The sequence below is a fragment of the Coffea arabica genome, chromosome 8e (assembly GCF_036785885.1).
Source record: "Coffea arabica cultivar ET-39 chromosome 8e, Coffea Arabica ET-39 HiFi, whole genome shotgun sequence".
In the NCBI taxonomy this organism is placed as follows: domain Eukaryota; kingdom Viridiplantae; phylum Streptophyta; class Magnoliopsida; order Gentianales; family Rubiaceae; genus Coffea; species Coffea arabica.
Genome location: NC_092324.1, coordinates 4,416,581 through 4,425,488, shown reverse-complemented (window position 1 = coordinate 4,425,488; position 8,908 = coordinate 4,416,581). Strand labels below are relative to the sequence as shown.

The 8,908-nt window shown below is 37.2% G+C and overlaps 1 pseudogene; it reads left to right on the top strand.

The window, feature by feature from the left end:
- The first annotated feature begins 5,205 nt into the window (after positions 1-5,205).
- Positions 5,206-7,025, top strand: LOC113704418 (disease resistance protein RPM1-like; annotated as a pseudogene).
- Positions 7,026-8,908: the final 1,883 nt, after the last annotated feature.

The following is an 8,908-nucleotide window of genomic DNA, read 5'->3' as shown; positions in this document are numbered from 1 at the left end:
TCAGAAACCTGAGGGGAGGTTTCTAAAATTATCCCTAAAAATAGTGATAAATAGTTGAGGAAAAACCATTCCTTCTATTAATTTTTCTAACAAGAGAAAAGGCAAAGTAAAGCCTTACCTCATTCCAATGTGTATTAATATAACAAGCTTGCATTCTATGGCTAATCGATCAGAATATAGACGAAAAAAAAAAAGGTCAAACAACTACGGTTCTGACATGCGGTCTGTATAAATCTATGGGTGCCGGCCCGGCACCTGACAGACCAAAATTTTTTTTTTTTTTTAAATCACCAAGAGTGCCGGGCCCGGCACCTGACAGCTTTTTGAAAAAAACTTCGTTGTCTGACAGCTTTTTAAAGCTAATTCAATTTTCTGTCTTCTGATTCAATTGTTAAGAAGCCGCAGAGTTTTTGAACTTATGAGATGTCGACTAATAAGTGGTGCTTCTTAGCTGGTGGAATCTCACCTTAGCATCCCGTGGCTAGCTACGGATAAAAAAAAAAAGCTGTGGCTAGCCACGAACAAAAAAACAAAAGCTGGAATCACGTGAGTAGAAGTAAAATTGCTCCAGCATCCGTGAACTCGGACTGTCTATATAAACGAACCAAATTTCACCCTTCACCCCACACCTCATTTCCTAATTTCTGAGTTCTCCCATTTCAAATTAATCTTCATGCAACACAACTTTTCGGGTCTCTCTCTTTCTCAACCAAAACACAAAATGGATATCTTTGGTTTGGGATGCTTTGATGGGCGCCGAGCTGTGACAACTTAAAAAAAAAATTAAGTGGTGTCAGGTGCCGGGCTGACAGGTGCCGGGCTGTGTCAGCCCGGCACCAGACAACTTTTTTTAAAAAAAATATGTCAGGTGCCGGGCTGTGTCAGCCCGGCACCTGACAACTTTTAAAAAAAAAATTGGTTTGTCAGGTGCCGGGCTGACACAGCCCGGCACCCATAGTTTTATACAAACCCCGTGCCAGAACCGTAGTTGTCTGACCTTTTTTTTTTTCGTCTATATTCTGATCGATTAGCCGCATTCTATCTGGCCTAATTGGATCTCTAACCTAGAAAGACTGAATTGAGGGTGTGAAGAGGTACTTGGATAACTTCTCAAAAGACATGTTCAAAGGAAAAATGTCCCATGAGTAGACAAGTAGTTAAAAATTAAAAATGTCCATGTCATTTTATACTAATTATAACATTTCAATTGATATTTTCTCACCAAAGTTATAGTCTTCTCCTTCCGTGGACTGAATAGGTAATTTTATTGTTTTATTAGGGAATGTAATACAATGCAATAGGTAGTTAAATATTATGCAACTCCATTAGTGTGGTTGATGCCCAATTGCTTAGAAATTTCCCACAGTTTGTCAACTGCTCCGCTGCTTCTAGTCCCAGCCTCCCCGCATTAATATCCACCCAAGAAATACGCAAATGTCAATTGTTATTTCTCTTAAAATTCAATTTCCTCCTCCAATGAAGTTAGACAAAATGCCCCTCTTCTGATAACCTTTACCTTTCCCTTCTTGTCCTTGGTAAGTTTTGTTTCCCTTGCTGCAAAAATGAGGAAGAACCATCATTTTGTAACGAATTTATGACAGGTTACCAGATAGAACTGAAAAAATTAGAGGTTGCAACAATAATTTTCATCACGTAATCCTGTAAAGAGTGAGCCAATGTTTTGATAGTTCTAAACAAGGTAAAGGAAGTTGAATGATAAAGCATCGCAAATTGTACTAACCACCTCTATCATTTGTTTATTTCTTGTCGCAGATGATAAAACAATTCTTCATTTTTTATGCTGGCATAAGTTAGTACTAAGCATTTTTCACATAGAGCCCAGATCAAGTCTTCAAACATCCTTTAATAAACTAAGCTGCCGCAGCCGGTTTCTCCCTCAATTTCCACCATCCTAGAATTTGAGAGACTGAGAATAGCCGAGAGTGTTAGGACTGGTCCAGGAATAAATAAACTAAAGTTAGAACAAAATAGACGGTATAACCGATCATATAAAACTTAAGCGGTAGACACCAGCCATATAATACTTAGGCGGTAAAACCAACCATATAAAAGGCTTGTGACAACCCAATAAAGACAAATAACAAAGCAAAATAAAAGACACAAAAATTTACATGGTTTGGTCAATTTGACCTACGTCCACGGGCGAGGATACGGAATTGATTTGGCAATATAGGGAGTAGAGAAAAAATCAGAATCTGTGAAGGATATGGAATTTGCCAATATGGATAAGAAGACTAGATCCAACATAATTTTGAATCTCTCGGATGAAGTTTTACGGGAGGTAGCAGCAGAGACTTTGGCCAAGGCTATGTGGCATAAATTGAAAACCTTGTATATAAAGAAAACAGTCGAGAATCGGCTATATTTGAAGCAGAATTTGTATATGTTTCGGATGTTTGAATGTACATCTATACTCTTCCATCTTGATAAATTTGATTCCATTATTATGGATTTGGAGAATATAGATTCGAAAATTGATGATGAAGATCAGACCCTATTACTTTTGTGTTCCCTTCCCCAGTCCTTTAAACATTTCTGTGATACTATGATTTATGGAAAGGAAATACAAAAGCCGTAGGAAAGTGGTTCCTAGGCCAAAATGACACTTACAAAAGGGTTTAGAAAATATTCCTAAACTTAAAATAAAAGAGTCTAAAATATTTGACTACAATGGGTTAGATAACCCAAGAAACTAATAGCCCATCTAATGCTATCTTGAGTGGTGCACTTAACTCCATCATAGGAGCCCTTTATTTATAATTGAATAAGGGCAGGCTTCTTTCTTGATTTTTCGATGTGGGATAGCCACACTAACAAATCTCCACCTTGGCGTATCCCCAATATCGACAATAGTAAAACAGCTCCACCTTCTCCACATAAGTTCCAATGGACCTAAATCACCAACAACGAATACCAATCAAATCCAAACATTGATTGAACTTATAAACTGGAAAAGGCTTCGTGAACATGTCAACAAGATTCTCCTTAGTACTGATTTTCTGAACAAGGACTTTTCCTTCAACAATGATATCTCGAATAAAATGATATTTCACATCAATGTACTTCATCCTCTCATAATCATCTGATCTTTAGTCAAGTGTATGGTACTTTGACTATCACAGTGAATAACAGTAACACCTTGATGTAGACTAAACTCGTTAAATAAACTCTTCAACCACAAGGCTTCTTTTATTTAGCGAGCTTAGTCTACATCAAGGTGTTACTATTATTCACTGTAATACTCAAAGTGACATACACTTGACTAAAGATCAGATGTATCATGAGAGAACGAAGCACATTGATGTGAAGTATCACTTCATTCGAGATATCATTGTTGAAGGAAAAGTCCCTGTTCAGAAAATCAGTACCAAGGAGAATCCTGCTGACATGTTCACAAAGCCTCTTCCAGTTTACAAGTTAAAGTAATGCTTGGATTTGATTGGTATTCGTTGTTGGTGATTTAGGCCCATTAGGGCTTATGTGGAGAAGGTGAAGCAGTTTTGCTATTGTCAATGTTGGGGATACGCCAAGGTGGAAATTTGTTAGTGTGGCTATCCCACATTGAAAAATCAAGAAAGAACCATCCCCTTATTCAATTATAAATAAAGGGCTCCTATGATAGAGTTAAGTGTACCACTCAAGAGAGTATTATAGGAGTTATTATCTTCTTGGATCATCTAACCCATTTGTAATCAAATATTTTAGACTCTCTTATTTTGAGTTTAGAAATATTTCCTAAACCCTTTTGTAAGTATCATTTTGGCTTAGAAACTACTTTCCTACGGCTTTTGTATTTCCTTTCCATAAATCATAGTATCACGAAAATACTTAAAGGATTGGGGAAGGGAACACAAAAGTAATAGGGATTGATCGTCATCATCAATTTGCGAATCTATATTCTCCAAATCCATAATAATGGAATCAAATTTATCAAGATGGGAGAGTATAGATGTACATTCAGACATCTGAAACATATACAAACTCTGCTTCAGATATAACCAATTCTCGACTGTCTTCTTCATATACAAAACTTTCAATTTATCCCACATAACCTTGGCTGAAATCTCCGCTGCTACCTCCCGTAAAACTTCATCCCAGAGATTCAAAATTATGCTGGATCTAGCCTTCTTATCCATATCGGCAAATTCCATATCCTTCACAGCTTCTAACTTTTTCTCTACTCCCTGTATTGCCAAATCAACTCCGTCTTGAACAAAAATGACCTCCATCTTGAGTTGCCACATGCCGAAGTTAACATTCCTGTTGAATTTTTTCGACAACCGTATTTGTTATCGTCATTGTTGTCACAAAATCTGTAACCTGAAACTTGTCTCAAAAACTGGTCAAACAAATATATATATATATATATATGTAAGTCTCATGAGCGGACCCCACAGGGTAAGCAGGCCCCACGAGATGAGCGGACCCACGGAATGAGCAGGCCCTACGGATAAACGAGCAGACCCCACGAGATGAGTGGGCCCCAAAGGGTGAAGGGGCCCTACTAGATAAACCTATCTTACAAAATATATCAAACAACTCTGATACCAGTTTGTTAGGACTGGGTCAAAAATAAACAAACTAAAATTAAAACAAAATAGGCGTATAACCGACCATATAATGTTTAGGCGGTAGACACCAGCCATATAATACTTAAGTAGTAAAACCGACCATATAAAAAAGTTGTGGCAACCCAATAAAGACACATAACAAAGCAAAATAAAAGACACAGAAATTTACGTGGTTCGGTCAATTTGACCTACAACCACGGGCGATGGAGGAGCAAAATTTCTACTATAAAGAAGAAAATATAAAAGTCGTAGGAAAGTGGTTCTTAGGTCAAAATGGCACTTACAAAAGAGTTTAGGAAATACTTCTAAACTCAAAATAAAAGAGTCTAAAATATTTAACTACAAATGGGTTAGATGATCCAAGAAACTAATAGCCCATTTAATGCTCTCTTGAGTGGTGCACTTAACTTCATCACAGGAGCCCTTTATTTATAGTTGAATAAGGGGAGGCTTCTTTCTTGATTTTTCGATATAGGATAGCCACACTAACAGAGAGTGCAGTAGCTTTTCTACTCAAAGAGCTCTCGACCTTTCTCCCGAGTCAGAGTAGTGATCTGGGTGAAGGGCTTCAGTTCAAAGGGATGCCCGATTCATCAGAGATTAATTGGGAAGCATGAGGGCTTTCCTCAGAGATGCTGAAGCTAAAGAAGATGAATTTTCTGAGCTTCAAGAATGGATCAGGCAAGTTCGAGAAGTTGCTTATGATATAGAAGACATTCTTGATGAATTGTTAATGAAGCTTGCTCGTCATCATGCTCATGGGTAATCTGGCCCTTTAGGAAGATATATTGCTCCATCAATGATATAAAAACTCGCAATCAGATTTCGTCTAAGATAAAAGACATCAAGTCACGGATAGAAGGTATTTCTGCAAGGCATCAGAGGTACCAGCCCATTCATGGCATTTCAGAAAGAGGCTCTTGCTCTACTGTTGGTAGAAATGTTGAATCACATATTCGAGGAAATGCACTCCTACTCGAAGAAGCTAAGCTTGTTGGGATTGCAAAGCCAAAAAGAGAGCTTATTTCCCAGATTCTAGATGAGAATTCCAACCTGATAGTAGTGTCAGTGCTTGGCCTGGGAGGCTTGGGGAAAACAACATTGTATAAAGATCCGAGTGTGAAGAGACGGCTCCAAAGCCATGCTTGGTTAACTGTTTCCCAGACATTTCATATGGACCTGATCCTCAAGAACTTGATTCGTCAATTGTACAATGAAGACTAGGAACAAGTCCCTCGATACGTGGAGGCCATGGATGGTGACCAGTTAAGAGCATTTGTCAAAGATCTTTTGCAAAAGCGAACTTATATCATCGTTCTTGATGACATATGGAGGTTGGATTCATGGGAGGCAATCAAATATGCATTTCCCGATGCCAGTTGTCGTAGTCGTATAATGCTCACGACACGAATAGCTGATACAGCCTTCAGATCTTGCACACAGTCACATGACCATGTCCACAAGATGATGCCTTTGGACTCTGTTTTGCAGTAAAACGTTTGGGGGTAATTGCTGCCCTTCACATCTAGAGAACATTTCAAGACGTATTCTTCGTAAATGTGATGGCCTACCACTCGCAATTGTTTCCATTGGTGGAGTTTTGGCTTCAAAAGACAAGTCCAATCTTGATGAGTGGGAAATAATTCTTCGTAGCCTTGGTGGTGAGTTAGGAAATGACAAACTTGAAAGACTTAAGAAGATATACCTCTTGAGTTTCAATGATTCAGCTTTCTTTCTTAAAAATTGTCCATTGTACACGAGCATTTATCCTGAAGATTCAAAAATAAATGTGCATATATTAATACAGCGGTGGATTGTAGAAGGATTCATTGAAGAAGATAAGGGAATGGCAACGGTTGAAGTTAGTATCCAATCTCTCTGCAGCAAGTCTCTCTGCAGCAAATCAAGAGAACAGAACTTCACAGCTGTAGCTACCATGAATGATTATATAAATTTTCCAAATAACATCAGACGGTTGGTCATGGTTTCACTAATGATCATATCAAAGAATGCAACAACTTTAAGCATCTTCGGTCATTGGCAATCTATGGATACATAAATCCCCTAAATGATTCCTCATTGTCTCAGCTTTTAAGTGATGGTCCAGATCTGCTGAAGGTTCCGAATTTAGAGGGAGCAGACTTGAAGAGTATCCCTGAAGCTGTTTTCAAATTGTTTCGTCTCAAATATCTAAATCTAAGGAATACAAGTATCGAAATCATCCCAGAATCTATTGGTAAGCTTCAGAACCTTGAATATTTGAATTTAGAGAACATTAGTGTGATGGAGCTGCCCATTAGAATCCTCAAGCTCAGAAGATTTCCCAAGCTCTTAGTATATCTTAAAGGTGACTACTCAGAAAATTATAGACTTAGCAGCTTTAGAGCTCCAAGAGAGATTGGAAGCCTCTCATCGATAGAAAATTTATATTAATTCCATAGTCGCAGAAAATGATGGAGTAGTGAGAGAGATTGGAAGGCTCACTCAATTGAGGATGTAATGGAGCTACCTGTTAGCATCCTCAAGCTCAGAAAACTTCGCGAGCTCTCAGTATATCATCAAGGTAACTACTCAGAAAATTATAGATTTAGTGGCCTAAGATCTCCAACAGAGATTGGAAGGCTCTCTTTGTTAGAAAATTTAGATTCCATAGTCGCAGAAAATGATGAAGTAGTAAGAGAGATTGAAATTTGGAAGGTTTACTCAATTGAGGATGTTAGGCATTTCCAAGCTAAGCAGAGAAAATGGAAACAGTATTTGTTCCATTGCCAATCTCCGCTCATTATATCTTAATGCAATTAACGATGATGAGATTCTTGATCTGCAACATCCCATTTCTCGCAGCACTCTAGTTCTTCAGGAGCTACAATTGAGAGGGCGTTTAGAAAAGGTATCACAGTGGCTTCCCTCTCTTCAACGTTTAACCACCATTTGCCTGTTTGGCAGTGGTTTGAGGAAAGATCCACTGGAACACTTTCAAGATGTACTCAATCTTGAGAAAATGATACTTCTTGAGGCTTATGAAGGAGAAGAATTGTTCTTCAAGGCTGGAGGATTTGGAAAGTTCAAGAAACTAGAGCTCACGAGGCTTCAAAAACTGAAGACAGTGAAAGCGGAAAAGAATGCAATGCCTTGTCTCCAAGAACTGATGATTGTGGAATGCAAACAAGTGGATGAATTGCCTTGAGGCATCCAATAGTTAAACAAGCTCCAATCTCTTCACTTGTATATTCCAGGTGATCAGTTGATCATGAAGCCACAGGATAAAGGAAGCGAGGAATATCGAAAAATTGTTCAAATTCCTGCGACTACCGACCTGGGAAACTGGGTAAATGGTACATGGAAGACACATCTCCTGTAGAGAGAAGAAAGAATACCTTTGTATTAGTCTTATATACCTTTATTTTGCTTTGTCTCTCTTTTTCTTTTCTCAGTTGTATCATCTATCACTAAATGTGTAAGTTGTATCATCTGTCACTAAATGAGATATTAACACTTTCAAATTTTTAATTTGACTTTTAGTCATTTCATTTTTTAATTTTTGGGTGATTGATAAGCTTCATTAGTTGCACATAAAGATGTCAAAGAAAAGGGCAAATTACACGTTATCCCCTATGATTTAGTATTTTTCTACATAATCCCCTATTGTTTCAAAAGCTATACATAACCACCTCATAGTTTGAATTATAGTATCAAAGTGACGGAAAATGGAACTTTTTAAAATGTCAAAATTATTCTTATAAATACATAACACATTAATCCCGTATGGTTTTATGTTTTATCATATAACCCTCTTATGCTTTAATACTTTACTAAACAACCCCCTTATAATTTTCAAAATATATATAATCCCCTTGGTTAATAAATAATTTTTAATTTTACATAAGGGTATTTTTGATATTTTAGATGACTCCGTTACGAATGATCATTTTCGTCACTTTGATACTTTAATTCAAACTATGAGAGGGTTATGTATAGTTTTTGAAACCATAGGGGAGTTATGTAAAAAAATACTAAATCATAGGGGGTAAAGTGTAATTTGTCCCAAAGAAAATAGAGGAATGTACTGCAAACTACAAATTGAAAAATCAGATTACTAGTAATGTCGCTGCTAGATTTACAAATTAAGTCTCGAACCAATAATATTAACAGAAAATAAATGACATATTTCTGACTCAATAAATAGGATGAAAGTTTTTTTTGCCCTTTCGAGGAAACAAGATGAAAAGATATATAAGTTCTGTATAAAATTTCCCCATTAGATTAACCACCACAAATGATTGTGTATACAAATTGCTTTTTCTCTCCAAAGTCAA